Source organism: Mus caroli, unplaced genomic scaffold (genome assembly GCF_978045245.1).
Source record: "Mus caroli unplaced genomic scaffold, Mus_caroli_1 scaffold_8, whole genome shotgun sequence".
Lineage (NCBI taxonomy): Eukaryota > Metazoa > Chordata > Mammalia > Rodentia > Muridae > Mus > Mus caroli.
The window spans coordinates 87,487,428-87,502,185 of NW_028227263.1; the positions used below are offsets into that span (position 1 = coordinate 87,487,428).

A 14,758-nucleotide genomic window follows, 5' to 3' on the forward strand; every position below is an offset into this window, starting at 1 on the left:
TTGCTGGAGAACTTATTCAGAGCTGCATCCAAATTGTTCCTCAGCATAGCCAAGTGGACCAGTGATTGGCCTTGTTATTAGCTGTTTCGGACTGGATGCTTGGAGAGATGCTCTCATTCCCTTGAGAACATTCTCAGGACACTGGTGGAGGTAGTTGATGGCCTGGACTTTAGGGAAAGTGTTGAGTAGCTGTATTTCAACTCACATATCACCCTTAAGTCCTTAGAGTGAGCTGAGGACCCAGCAAGCACTGAGAGCCAAGGGCATGGCATGTTCACATCCAAGGCCTGAGAGTAAAAGCAAAGGAGATCTGGAAGGGCAGTGTGAAGAGGTTGGTAAGAGCAGGAGTGTTGAGGGTGCCTGTGAGCTATGACAAGCCCATAGTACATGGTAAGCCCATAATCCATCTGGTTTTGCATGGGTCCCACTGTAATGGTAGCATGTTCTCTGTGCTGTCTTCACAGGGTTGCATTCCCTTTCCAGCATGGTCCATGGGCAACATACAGAGGAAATGGCCCCACAACTTTGGCTGAGTGTTGATGTCTTCCAACTGAGTCTCCAGCAAAGAGTTGTGGTGTGGCTGACTTGCCCTAGTTCACCTGAGTTAAAAGGTAAGGAACATGGGAATTGCTGCATGTATTCAAGGTGTCCTGGTCTTGGAGGAGCAGGGAACTGCTGCCATCTGTACGTCCAGTCCCTTCAGGATATGGAGCATGCTTAGGGCCTCTGGTTTCTCCCAGGTTTGGAGCTTCGGCCCATTGTCCCCTGGCAGTGTATGGGCAATGTCTTGCAGTCCCTTGCTCTCCCCAAAGCCAGAGCATTCCAGAGTACCGGAACCACTTTGTGCAATGCACTCCATGTGCTTGGATCTATGATGATTCCCAGTCAAACATTCCTTGGAAAAGCTGAACAAAATGAGTGAAAATTCTGTACCGCCACTCTCATTGGGACTGAGGTCCAGCATCTTGGGTCTCCCAGGTGCTATGGGCGTCAGGCACAGGCTGCCCATCCACTCCATTGTTCTTGACTTCTTCGGGCTCTAGCCAGAGTCTGCAGAGACAGGTGTGTGCTTGCCCTACTCTGCCAAAAAGCATGGCGTAGGACACAGCAGCTCCTAAAGCTCAGGTGGCATGCTCACTTTGCTGTTAAGGAGATGCTTGGCAGATACTCATTAGGGAGTCGTGCTAGGTCCAAGGATAGGGCCCAAGCCATTGTGGAAAGTAGACTGTGAGGCAAAAGTAGCAGTGGCAGTGGCACCAAAGTTTGGTTCTTCACATGGTAATATCTGGCAGTGGATTCAGGCTTCTCAGAAGCCCTGATATGAATTTTAACCCTGTTGCATTGCTTTAGAGAGTCAATAGATTTCAGGCTGCAGGTAGATTGTAGCTTGACCCAGTAGCAGGTAACTGAGACAATGTGTCTGAGGTCTGTTCAGGTGGTGAACAGAAGCCTCTGTGTCCCTGGTGGCTTGTAAGATTCTCGGGCAATTGCCTTGGAAATAGAGAAGGAGCTAAGCAATGGAGGTGGTGACAGGCACCTCACTGGTCAGATTGCACCACATTTAAACACTTACCTGTGTACCAGGACTGATAGCACTTTGATGGACTCGGTGGAAGCATGAGACTTAAAGACCTGTGTCTCAATAGGTTTTTTGAAAGAACATTTGTAGGAATCTCCTCTTGGGTAGGTTCTGTTTCTTTGGAAGTTGTTGAAGGGATATCCTTGGAATGTTTGAACTTTCTTGGCAGCCTCCTTGGCAAGGTCAAAGGGAAAGTCTAGGAAGATTTCTTGCATCCACAGCCTTAGGAGAAACATCTTGGTGAGGGACCCTCTAAATTAGAGACCAAGGTGTCATGGGACATTTCTTTTCGACTTTTGGTCATGATCTTCTGTAAAGACAAGTTGCTAATGTGCATAGGAAGGAGGTTGCAATGGGGCACATGGTGTTTTGCAAATCCACCCTAGACCCATGCTCACGAGAAATGTCAAGGAGAAAATGAGTTCTTGGATGCAGAGTGAATTTGATACACTAAGATGATTCCATTCACGTGGTATCCTGTCCTGGGATAGTTCAGCACAATGGGATTTTTGAGCTTCAGTGTGGGAAGCTGTACAGGATGGTGTGAAAAGTTTTCCCAGGAAGAGATCAATGCAGGGTGGATGGCCAAAAGCAATCTCTTGAGATAGGAGGAAGTCTTCACAACAGACTAAATGAGCACTGGACAGGTGGACAGAAATAGGTACTAGCTTCCATGGGCAAGGAAAAGTCAAGGGGTAAAAGACTGAGAGAGGGGGAGAGAGAGAGAGAGAGAGAGAGAGAGAGAGAGAGAGAGAGAGAGAGAGAGAGAGAGAGAGAGAGAGAGAGAGAGAGAGAGAAGTGTTATCTTCTGGGCCCAATTAAGCTTGCTACCCAGGAGCTGGAATTTTGAAACCTCAGAGGAGTTTGACTTGGCCTCATGCAAAGACCCAGATGTATTGATCAGAGAAGGACTGGAGCCATGATGGAAGGATCAAAATTAGTTGGCTTAGATATCCAATGAGGCCCAATTTTGCTGGAGACCTTATTCAGAGCTGCATCCAAATTGTTCCTCAGCATAGCCAAGTGGACCAGTGATTGGCCTTGTTATTAGCTGTTTCGGACTGGATGCTTGGAGAGATGCTCTCATTCCCTTGAGAACATTCTCAGGACACTGGTGGAGGTAGTTGATGGCCTGGACTTTAGGGAAAGTGTTGAGTAGCTGTATTTCAACTCACATATCATCCTTAAGTCCTTAGAGTGAGCTGAGGACCCAGCAAGCACTGAGAGCCAAGGGCATGGCATGTTCACATCCAAGGCCTGAGAGTAAAAGCAAAGGAGATCTGGAAGGGCAGTGTGAAGAGGTTGGTAAGAGCAGGAGTGTTGAGGGTGCCTGTGAGCTATGACAAGCCCATAGTACATGGTAAGCCCATAATCCATCTGGTTTTGCACGGGTCCCACTGTAATGGTAGCATGTTCTCTGTGCTGTCTTCACAGGGTTGCATTTCCTTTCCAGCATGGTCCATGGGCAACATACAGAGGAAATGGCCCCACAACTTTGGCTGAGTGTTGATGTCTTCCAACTGAGTCTCCAGCAAAGAGTTGTGGTGTGGCTGACTTGCCCTAGTTCACCTGAGTTAAAAGGTAAGGAACATGGGAATTGCTGCATGTATTCAAGGTGTCCTGGTCTTGGAGGAGCAGGGAACTGCTGCCATCTGTACGTCCAGTCCCTTCGGGATATGGAGCATGCTTAGGGCCTCTGGTTTCTCCCAGGTTTGGAGCTTCGGCCCATTGTCCCCTGGCAGTGTATGGGCAATGTCTTGCAGTCCCTTGCTCTCCCCAAAGCCAGAGCATTCCAGAGTACCTGAACCACTTTGTTCAATGCACTCCATGTGCTTGGATCTATGATGATTCCCAGTCAAACATTCCTTGGAAAAGCTGAACAAAATGAGTGAAAATTCTGTACCGCCACTCTCATCGGGACTGAGGTCCAGCATCTTGGGTCTCCCAGGTGCTATGGGCGTCAGGCACAGGCTGCCCATCCACTCCATTGTTCTTGACTTCTTCGGGCTCTAGCCAGAGTCTGCAGAGACAGGTGTGTGCTTGCCCTACTCTGCCAAAAAGCATGGCGTAGGACACAGCAGCTCCTAAAGCTCAGGTGGCATGCTCACTTTGCTGTTGAGGAGATGCTTGGCAGATACTCAGTAGGGAGTCGTGCTAGGTCCAAGGATAGGGCCCAAGCCATTGTGGAAAGTAGACTGTGAGGCAAAAGTAGCAGTGGCAGTGGCACCAAAGTTTGGTTCTTCACATGGTAATATCTGGCAGTGGATTCAGGCTTCTCAGAAGCCCTGATATGAATTTTAACCCTGTTGCATTGCTTTAGAGAGTCAATAGATTTCAGGCTGCAGGTAGATTGTAGCTTGACCCAGTAGCAGGTAACTGAGACAATGTGACTGTGGTCTGTTCAGGTGGTGAACAGAAGCCTCTGTGTCCCTGGTGGCTTGTAAGATTCTCGGGCAATTGCCTTGGAAATAGAGAAGGAGCTAAGCAATGGAGGTGGTGACAGGCACCTCACTGGTCAGAATGCACCACATTTAAACACTTACCTGTGTACCAGGACTGATAGCACTTTGATGGACTCGGTGGAAGCATGAGACTTACAGACCTGTGTCTCAATAGGTTTTTTGAAAGAACATTTGTAGGAATCTCCTCTTGGGTAGGTTCTGTTGCTTTGGAAGTTGTTGAAGGGATATCCTTGGAATGTTTGGACTTTCTTGGCAGCCTCCTTGGCAAGGTCAAAGGGAAAGTCTAGGAAGAGTTCTTGCATCCACAGCCTTAGGAGAAACATCTTGGTGAGAGACCCTCTAAATTAGAGACCAAGGTGTCATGGGACATTTCTTTTCAACTTTTGGGCATGATCTTCTGGAAAGACAAGTTGCTAATGTGCATAGGAAGGAGGTTGCAATGGGGCACATGGTGTTTTGCAAATCCACCCTAGACCCATGCTCACGGGAAATGTCAAGGAGAAAATGAGTTCTTGGATGCAGAGTGAATTTGTTACACTAAGATGATTCCATTCACGTGGTATCCTGGCCTGGGATAGTTCAGCACAATGGGATTTTTGAGCTTCAGTGTGGGAAGCTGTACAGGATGGTGTGAGAAGTTTTCCCAGGAAGAGATCAATGCAGGGTGGATGGCCAAAAGCAATCTCTTGATGTAGGAGGAAGTCTTCACAACAGACTAAATGAGCACTGGACAGGTGGACAGAAATAGGTACTAGCTTCCATGGGCAAGGAAAAGTCAAGGGTTAAAAGACTGAGAGAGGGGGAGAGAGAGAGAGAGAGAGAGAGAGAGAGAGAGAGAGAGAGAGAGAGAGAGAGAGAGAGAGAGAGAGAGAGAGAGAGAGAGAGAAGTGTTATCTTCTGGGCCCAATTAAGCTTGCTACCCAGGAGCTGGAATTTTGAAGCCTCAGAGGAGTTTGACTTGGCCTCATGCAAAGACCCAGATGTATTGATCAGAGAAGGACTGGAGCCATGATGGAAGGATCAAAATTAGTTGGCTTAGATATCCAATGAGGCCCAATTTTGCTGGAGAACTTATTCAGAGCTGCATCCAAATTGTTCCTCAGCATAGCCAAGTGGACCAGTGATTGGCCTTGTTATTAGCTGTTTCGGACTGGATGCTTGGAGAGATGCTCTCATTCCCTTGAGAACATTCTCAGGACACTGGTGGAGGTAGTTGATGGCCTGGACTTTAGGGAAAGTGTTGAGTAGCTGTATTTCAACTCACATATCATCCTTAAGTCCTTAGAGTGAGCTGAGGACCCAGCAAGCACTGAGAGCCAAGGGCATGGCATGTTCACATCCAAGGCCTGAGAGTAAAAGCAAAGGAGATCTGGAAGGGCAGTGTGAAGAGGTTGGTAAGAGCAGGAGTGTTGAGGGTGCCTGTGAGCTATGACAAGCCCATAGTACATGGTAAGCCCATAATCCATCTGGTTTTGCATGGGTCCCACTGTAATGGTAGCATGTTCTCTGTGCTGTCTTCACAGGGTTGCATTCCCTTTCCAGCATGGTCCATGGGCAACATACAGAGGAAATGGCCCCACAACTTTGGCTGAGTGTTGATGTCTTCCAACTGAGTCTCCAGCAAAGAGTTGTGGTGTGGCTGACTTGCCCTAGTTCACCTGAGTTAAAAGGTAAGGAACATGGGAATTGCTGCATGTATTCAAGGTGTCCTGGTCTTGGAGGAGCAGGGAACTGCTGCCATCTGTACGTCCAGTCCCTTCGGGATATGGAGCATGCTTAGGGCCTCTGGTTTCTCCCAGGTTTGGAGCTTCGGCCCATTGTCCCCTGGCAGTGTATGGGCAATGTCTTGCAGTCCCTTGCTCTCCCCAAAGCCAGAGCATTCCAGAGTACCGGAACCACTTTGTGCAATGCACTCCATTCGCTTGGATCTATGATGATTCCCAGTCAAACATTCCTTGGAAAAGCTGAACAAAATGAGTGAAAATTCTGTACCGCCACTCTCATCGGGACTGAGGTCCAGCATCTTGGGTCTCCCAGGTGCTATGGGCGTCAGGCACAGGCTGCCCATCCACTCCATTGTTATTGACTTCTTCGGGCTCTAGCCAGAGTCTGCAGAGACAGGTGTGTGCTTGCCCTACTCTGCCAAAAAGCATGGCGTAGGACACAGCAGCTCCTAAAGCTCAGGTGGCATGCTCACTTTGCTGTTAAGGAGATGCTTGGCAGATACTCATTAGGGAGTCGTTCTTGGTCCAAGGATAGGGCCCAAGCCATTGTGGAAAGTAGACTGTGAGGCAAAAGTAGCAGTGGCAGTGGCACCAAAGTTTGGTTCTTCACATGGTAATATCTGGTAGTGGATTCAGGCTTCTCAGAAACCCTGATATGAAATTTAACCCTGTTGCATTGCTTTAGAGAGTCAATAGATTTCAGGCTGCAGGTAGATTGTAGTTTGACCCAGTAGCAGGTAACTGAGACAATGTGACTGTGGTCTGTTCAGGTGGTGAACAGAAGCCTCTGTGTCCCTGGTGGCTTGTAAGATTCTCGGGCAATTGCCTTGGAAATAGAGAAGGAGCTAAGAAATGGAGGTGGTGACAGGCACCTCACTGGTCAGATTGCACCACATTTAAACACTTACCTGTGTACCAGGACTGATAGCACTTTGATGGACTCGGTGGAACCATGAGACTTACAGACCTGTGTCTCAATAGGTTTTTTGAAAGAACATTTGTAGGAATCTCCTCTTGGGTAGGTTCTGTTGCTTTGGAAGTTGTTGAAGGGATATCCTTGGAATGTTTGGACTTTCTTGGCAGCCTCCTTGGCAAGGTCAAAGGGAAAGTCTAGGAACAGTTCTTGCATCCACAGCCTTAGGAGAAATATCTTGGTGATAGACCCTCTAAATTAGAGACCAAGGTGTCATGGGACCTTTCTATTCGACTTTTGGGCATGATCTTCTGGAAAGACATGTTGCTAATGTGCATAGGAAGGAGGTTGCAATGGGGCACATGGTGTTTTGCAAATCCACCCTAGAACCATGCTCACGGGAAATGTCAAGGAGAAAATGAATTCTTGGATGCAGAGTGAATTTGATACACTAAGATGATTCCATTCACGTGGTATCCTGGCCTGGGATAGTTCAGCACAATGGGATTTTTGAGCCTCAGTGTGGGAAGCTGTACAGGATGGTATGAGAAGTTTTCCCAGGAAGAGATCAATGCAAGGTGGATGGCCAAAAGCAATCTCTTGAGATAGGAGGAAGTCTTCACAACACACAAAATGAGCACTGGACAGGTGGACAGAAATAGCTACTAGCTTCCATGGGCAAGGAAAAGTCAAGGGGTAAAAGACTGAGAGAGGGGGAGAGAGAGAGAGAGACAAAGAGAGAGAGAGAGAGAGAGAGACGGAGAGAGAGAGAGAGAGAGAGAGAGAGAGAGAGAGAGAGAGAGAGAGAGAGAGAGAGAGAGAGAGAGAAGTGTTATCTTCTGGGCCCAATTAAGCTTGCTACCCAGGAGCTGGAATTTTGAAGCCTCAGAGGAGTTTGACTTGGCCTCATGCAAAGACCCAGATGTATTGATCAGAGAAGGACTGGAGCCATGATGGAAGGATCAAAATTAGTTGGCTTAGATATCCAATGAGGCCCAATTTTGCTGGAGAACTTATTCAGAGCTGCATCCAAATTGTTCCTCAGCATAGCCAAGTGGACCAGTGATTGGCCTTGTTATTAGCTGTTTCGGACTGGATGCTTGGAGAGATGCTCTCATTCCCTTGAGAACATTCTCAGGACACTGGTGGAGGTAGTTGATGGCCTGGACTTTAGGGAAAGTGTTGAGTAGCTGTATTTCAACTCACATATCATCCTTAAGTCCTTAGAGTGAGCTGAGGACCCAGCAAGCACTGAGAGCCAAGGGCATGGCATGTTCACATCCAAGGCCTGAGAGTAAAAGCAAAGGAGATCTGGAAGGGCAGTGTGAAGTGGTTGGTAAGAGCAGGAGTGTTGAGGGTGCCTGTGAGCTATGACAAGCCCATAGTACATGGTAAGCCCATAATCCATCTGGTTTTGCATGTTTCCCACTGTAATGGTAGCATGTTCTCTGTGCTGTCTTCACAGGGTTGCATTCCCTTTCCAGCATGGTCCATGGGCAACATACAGAGGAAATGGCCCCACAACTTTGGCTGAGTGTTGATGTCTTCCAACTGAGTCTCCAGCAAAGAGTTGTGGTGTGGCTGACTTGCCCTAGTTCACCTGAGTTAAAAGGTAAGGAACATGGGAATTGCTGCATGTATTCAAGGTGTCCTGGTCTTGGAGGAGCAGGGAACTGCTGCCATCTGTACGTCCAGTCCCTTCGGGATATGGAGCATGCTTAGGGCCTCTGGTTTCTCCCAGGTTTGGAGCTTCGGCCCATTGTCCCCTGGCAGTGTATGGGCAATGTCTTGCAGTCCCTTGCTCTCCCCAAAGCCAGAGCATTCCAGAGTACCGGAACCACTTTGTGCAATGCACTCCATGTGCTTGGATCTATGATGATTCACAGTCAAACATTCCTTGGAAAAGCTGAACAAAATGAGTGAAAATTCTGTACCGCCACTCTCATCGGGACTGAGGTCCAGCATCTTGGGTCTCCCAGGTGCTATGGGCGTCAGGCACAGGCTGCCCATCCACTCCATTGTTATTGACTTCTTCGGGCTCTAGCCAGAGTCTGCAGAGACAGGTGTGTGCTTGCCCTACTCTGCCAAAAAGCATGGCGTAGGACACAGCAGCTCCTAAAGCTCAGGTGGCATGCTCACTTTGCTGTTGAGGAGATGCTTGGCAGATACTCAGTAGGGAGTCGTGCTAGGTCCAAGGATAGGGCCCAAGCCATTGTTGAAAGTAGACTGTGAGGCAAAAGTAGCAGTGGCAGTGGCACCAAAGTTTGGTTCTTCACATGGTAATATCTGGCAGTGGATTCAGGCTTCTCAGAAGCCCTGATATGAATTTTAACCCTGTTGCATTGCTTTAGAGAGTCAATAGATTTCAGGCTGCAGGTAGATTGTAGCTTGACCCAGTAGCAGGTAACTGAGACAATGTGACTGTGGTCTGTTCAGGTGGTGAACAGAAGCCTCTGTGTCCCTGGTGGCTTGTAAGATTCTCGGGCAATTGCCTTGGAAATAGAGAAGGAGCTAAGCAATGGAGGTGGTGACAGGCACCTCACTGGTCAGATTGCACCACATTTAAACACTTACCTGTGTACCAGGACTGATAGCACTTTGATGGACTCGGTGGAAGCATGAGACTTACAGACCTGTGTCTCAATAGGTTTTTTGAAAGAACATTTGTAGGAATCTCCTCTTGGGTAGGTTCTGTTGCTTTGGAAGTTGTTGAAGGGATATCCTTGGAATGTTTGGACTTTCTTGGCAGCCTCCTTGGCCAGGTCAAAGGGAAAGTCTAGGAGAAGTTCTTGCATCCACAGCCTTAGGAGAAACATCTTGTTGAGAGACCCTCTAAATTAGAGACCAAGGTGTCATGGGACCTTTCTATTCGACTTTTGGGCATGATCTTCTGGAAAGACAAGTTGCTAATGTGCATAGGAATGAGGTTGCAATGGGGCACATGGTGTTTTGTAAATCCACCCTAGATCCATTTTCACGAAAAATGTCAAAGAGAAAATGAGTTCTTGGATGCAGAGTGAATTTGATACACTAAGATGATTCCATTCACGTGGTATCCTGGCCTGGGATAGTTCAGCACAATGGGATTTTTGAGCTTCAGTGTGGGAAGCTGTACAGGATGGTGTGAGAAGTTTTCCCAGGAAGAGATCAATGCAGGGTTGATGGCCAAAAGCAATCTCTTGAGATAGGAGGAAGTCTTCACAACAGACTAAATGAGCACTGGACAGGTGGACAGAAATAGGTACTAGCTTCCATGGGCAAGGAAAAGTCAAGGGGTAAAAGACTGAGAGAGGGGGAGAGAGAGAGAGAGAGAGAGAGAGAGAGAGAGAGAGAGAGAGAGAGAGAGAGAGAGAGGGGGAGAGAGAGACAAAGAGAGAGAGAGAGACAGAGAGAGAGAGAGAGAGAGAGAGAGAGAGAGAGAGAGAGAGAGAGAGAGAGAGAGAGAGAGAGAAAAAGAGAGACTGAGAGAGAGAGAGAGAAGTGTTATCTTCTGGGCCCAATTAAGCTTGCTACCCAGGAGCTGGAATTTTGAAGCCTCAGAGGAGTTTGACTTTGCCTCATGCAAAGACCCAGATGTATTGATCAGAGAAGGACTGGAGCCATGATGGAAGGATCAAAATTAGTTGGCTTAGATATCCAATGAGGCCCAATTTTGCTAGAGAACTTATTCAGAGCTGCATCCAAATTGTTCATCAGCATAGCCAAGTGGACCAGTGATTGGCCTTGTTATTAGCTGTTTCAGACTGGATGCTTTTAGAGATGCTCTCATTCCCTTGAGATCATTCTCAGGACACTGGTGGAGGTAGTTGCTTGCGTGGACTTTAGGGAAAGTGTTGAGTAGCTGTATTTCAGCTCACATATCATCCTTAAGTCCTTAGAATGAGCTGAGGACCCAGCAAGCACTGAGAGCAAAAGGCATGGCATGTTCACATCCAAGGCCTGAGAGTAAAAGCAAGGGAGATCTGGAAGGGCAGTGTGAAGAGGTTGGTAAGAGCAGGAGTGTTGAGGGGGCTTGTGAGCTATGACAAGCCCATATTACATGGTAAGCCCATAATCCATCTGGTTTTGCATGGGTCCCACTGTAATGGTAGCATGTTCTCTGTGCTGTCTTCACAGGGTTGCATTCCCTTTCCAGCATGGTCCATGGGCAACATACAGAGGAAATGGCCCCACAAATTTGGCTGAGTGTTGATGTCTTCCAACTGAGTCTCCAGCGATCTGTTGTGGTGTGTCTTACTTGCCCTAGGTCACCTGAGTTAAAAGGTAAGGAAAATGGCAATTGCTGCATGTATTCTAGGTGTCCTGGTCTTGGAGGAGCAGGGAACTGCTGCCATCTGTACGTCCAGTCCCTTTGGGATATGGAGCATGCTTAGGGCCTCTGGTTTCTCCCAGGTTTGGAGCTTCGGCCCATTGTCCCCTGGCAGTGTATGGGCAATGTCTTGCAGTCCCTTGCTCTCCCCAAAGCCAGAGCATTCCAGAGTACCGGAACCACTTTGTGCAATGCACTCCAATGTGCTTGGATCTATGATGATTCCCAGTCAAACATTCCTTGGAAAGCTGAACGAAATGAGTGAAAATTCTGTACCGCCACTCTCATCGGGACTGAGGTCCAGCATCTTGGGTCTCCCAGGTGCTATGGGCGTCAGGCACAGGCTGCCCATCCACTCCATTGTTATTGACTTCTTCGGGCTCTAGCCAGAGTCTGCAGAGACAGGTGTGTGCTTGCCCTACTCTGCCAAAAAGCGTGGCGTAGGACACAGCAGCTCCTAAATCTCAGGTGGCATGCTCACTTTGCTGTTGAAGAGATGCTTGGCAGATACTCAGTAGGGAGTCGTTCTTGGTCCAAGGATAGGGCCCAAGCCATTGTGGAAAGTAGACTGTGAGGCAAAAGTAGCAGTGGCAGTGGCACCAAAGTTTGGTTCTTCACATGGTAATATCTGGTAGTGGATTCAGGCTTCTCAGAAACCCTGATATGAAATTTAACCCTGTTGCATTGCTTTAGAGAGTCAATAGATTTCAGGCTGCAGGTAGATTGTAGTTTGACCCAGTAGCAGGTAACTGAGACAATGTGACTGTGGTCTGTTCAGGTGGTGAACAGAAGCCTCTGTGTCCCTGGTGGCTTGTAAGATTCTCGGGCAATTGCCTTGGAAATAGAGAAGGAGCTAAGAAATGGAGGTGGTGACAGGCACCTCACTGGTCAGATTGCACCACATTTAAACACTTACCTGTGTACCAGGACTGATAGCACTTTGATGGACTGGGTGGAAGCATGAGACTTACAGACCTGTGTCTCAATAGGTTTTTTGAAAGAACATTTGTAGGAATCTCCTCTTGGGTAGGTTCTGTTGCTTTGGAAGTTGTTGAAGGGATATCCTTGGAATGTTTGGACTTTCTTGGCAGCCTCCTTGGCAAGGTCAAAGGGAAAGTCTAGGAACAGTTCTTGCATCCACAGCCTTAGGAGAAATATCTTGGTGATAGACCCTCTAAATTAGAGACCAAGGTGTCATGGGACCTTTCTATTCGACTTTTGGGCATGATCTTCTGGAAAGACATGTTGCTAATGTGCATAGGAAGGAGGTTGCAATGGGGCACATGGTGTTTTGCAAATCCACCCTAGACCCATGCTCACGGGAAATGTCAAGGAGAAAATGAATTCTTGGATGCAGAGTGAATTTGATACACTAAGATGATTCCATTCACGTGGTATCCTGGCCTGGGATAGTTCAGCACAATGGGATTTTTGAGCTTCAGTGTGGGAAGCTGTACAGGATGGTATGAGAAGTTTTCCCAGGAAGAGATCAATGCAAGGTGGATGGCCAAAAGCAATCTCTTGAGATAGGAGGAAGTCTTCACAACACACAAAATGAGCACTGGACAGGTGGACAGAAATAGCTACTAGCTTCCATGGGCAAGGAAAAGTCAAGGGGTAAAAGACTGAGAGAGGGGGAGAGAGAGAGAGAGACAAAGAGAGAGAGAGAGAGAGAGACGGAGAGAGAGAGAGAGAGAGAGAGAGAGAGAGAGAGAGAGAGAGAGAGAGAGAGAGAGAGAGAGAGAGAGAAAGAGAGACTGAGAGAGAGAGAGAGAAGTGTTATCTTCTGGGCCCAATTAAGCTTGCTACCCAGGAGCTGGAATTTTGAAGCCTCAGAGGAGTTTGACTTTGCCTCATGCAAAGACCCAGATGTATTGATCAGAGAAGGACTGGAGCCATGATGGAAGGATCAAAATTAGTTGGCTTAGATATCCAATGAGGCCCAATTTTGCTAGAGAACTTATTCAGAGCTGCATCCTTATTGTTCCTCAGCATAGCCAAGTGGACCAGTGATTGGCCTTGTTATTAGCTGTTTCAGACTGGATGCTTTTAGAGATGCTCTCATTCCCTTGAGAACATTCTCAGGACACTGGTGGAGGTAGTTGATGTCCTGGACTTTAGGGAAAATGTTGAGTAGCTGTATTTCAGCTCACATATCATCCTTAAGTCCTTAGAATGAGCTGAGGACCCAGCAAGCACTGAGAGCCAAAGGCATGGCATGTTCACATCCAAGGCCTGAGAGTAAAAGCAAGGGAGATCTGGAAGGGCAGTGTGAAGAGGTTGGTAAGAGCAGGAGTGTTGAGGGTGCCTGTGAGCTATGACAAGCCCATAGTATATGGTAAGCCCATAATCCATCTGGTTTTGCATGGGTCTCACTGTAATGGTAGCATGTTCTCTGTGCTGTCTTCACAGGGTTGCATTCCTTTTCCAGCATGGTCCATGGGCAACATACAGAGGAAATGGCCCCACAACTTTGGCTGAGTGTTGATGTCTTCCAACTGAGTCTCCAGCAAAGAGTTGTGGTGTGGCTGACTTGCCCTAGTTCACCTGAGTTAAAAGGTAAGGAACATGGGAATTGCTGCATGTATTCTAGGTGTCCTGGTCTTGGAGGAGCAGGGAACTGCTGCCATCTGTACGTCCAGTCCCTTCGGTATAGGGAGCATGCTTAGGGCCTCTTGTTTCTCCCAGGTTTGGAGATTCGGCCCATTGTCCCCTGGCAGTGTATGGGCAATGTCTTGCAGTCCCTTGCTCTCCCCAAAGCCAGAGCATTCCAGAGTACCGGAACCACTTTTTGCAATGCACTCCAATGTGCTTGGATCTATGATGATTCCCAGTCAAACATTCCTTGGAAATCTGAACAAAATGAGTGAAAATTCTGTACCGCCACTCTCATCGGGACTGAGGTCCAGCATCTTGGGTCTCCCAGGTGCTATGGGCGTCAGGCACAGGCTGCCCATCCACTCCATTGTTCTTGACTTCTTCGGGCTCAAGCCAGAGTCTGCAGAGACAGGTGTGTGCTTGCCATACTCTACCAAAAAGCATGGCGTAGGACACAGCAGCTTCTAAAGCTCAGGTGGCATGCTCACTTTGCTGTTGAGGAGATGCTTGGCAGATACTCAGTAGGGAGTCGTGCTAGGGCCAAGGATAGGGCCCAAGCCATTGTTGAAAGTAGACTGTGAGGCAAAAGTAGCAGTGGCAGTGGCACCAAAGTTTGTTTCTTCACATGGTAATATCTGGCAGTGGATTCAGGCTTCTCAGAAGCCCTGATATGAATTTTAATCCTGTTGCATTGCTTTAGAGAGTCAATAGATTTCAGGCTGCAGGTAGATTGTAGCTTGACCCAGTAGCAGGTAACTGAGACAATGTGACTGTGGTCTGTTCAGGTGGTGAACAGAAGCCTCTGTGTCCCTGGTGGCTTGTAAGATTCTCGGGCAATTGCCTTGGAAATAGAGAAGGAGCTAAGCAATGGAGGTGGTGACAGGCACCTCACTGGTCAGATTGCACCACATTTAAACACTTACCTGTGTACCAGGACTGATAGCACTTTGATGGACTCGGTGGAAGCATGAGACTTACAGACCTGTGTCTCAATAGGTTTTTTGAAAGAACATTTGTAGGAATCTCCTCTTGGGTAGGTTCTGTTGCTTTGGAAGTTGTTGAAGGGATATCCTTGGAATGTTTGGACTTTCTTGGCAGCCTCCTTGGCAAGGTCAAAGGAAAGTCTAGGAACAGTTCTTGCATCCACAGCCTTAGGAGAAATATCTTGGTGAT

General features: G+C 47.8%; 6 non-coding genes across 6 annotated transcripts; all 6 read left to right on the top strand.

The window, feature by feature from the left end:
• The first annotated feature begins 865 nt into the window (after nt 1-865).
• LOC147003118 (small nucleolar RNA SNORD116) lies at nt 866-959 on the top strand. Its single transcript, XR_015048315.1, has one exon. It is a non-coding gene; the product is annotated as a small nucleolar RNA SNORD116 (small nucleolar RNA).
• Nucleotides 960-3,414: 2,455 nt separating this feature from the next.
• LOC147003119 (small nucleolar RNA SNORD116) lies at nt 3,415-3,508 on the top strand. The gene has a single exon (XR_015048303.1). It is a non-coding gene; the product is annotated as a small nucleolar RNA SNORD116 (small nucleolar RNA).
• Nucleotides 3,509-5,965: 2,457 nt separating this feature from the next.
• On the top strand, nt 5,966-6,059 carry LOC147003120 (small nucleolar RNA SNORD116). The gene has a single exon (XR_015048304.1). It is a non-coding gene; the product is annotated as a small nucleolar RNA SNORD116 (small nucleolar RNA).
• A 2,485-nt stretch (nt 6,060-8,544) lies between these two features.
• Nucleotides 8,545-8,638, top strand: LOC147003121 (small nucleolar RNA SNORD116). Its single transcript, XR_015048333.1, has one exon. It is a non-coding gene; the product is annotated as a small nucleolar RNA SNORD116 (small nucleolar RNA).
• A 2,558-nt stretch (nt 8,639-11,196) lies between these two features.
• Nucleotides 11,197-11,289, top strand: LOC147003122 (small nucleolar RNA SNORD116). Its single transcript, XR_015048324.1, has one exon. It is a non-coding gene; the product is annotated as a small nucleolar RNA SNORD116 (small nucleolar RNA).
• A 2,512-nt stretch (nt 11,290-13,801) lies between these two features.
• LOC147003123 (small nucleolar RNA SNORD116) lies at nt 13,802-13,894 on the top strand. The gene has a single exon (XR_015048199.1). It is a non-coding gene; the product is annotated as a small nucleolar RNA SNORD116 (small nucleolar RNA).
• Nucleotides 13,895-14,758: the final 864 nt, after the last annotated feature.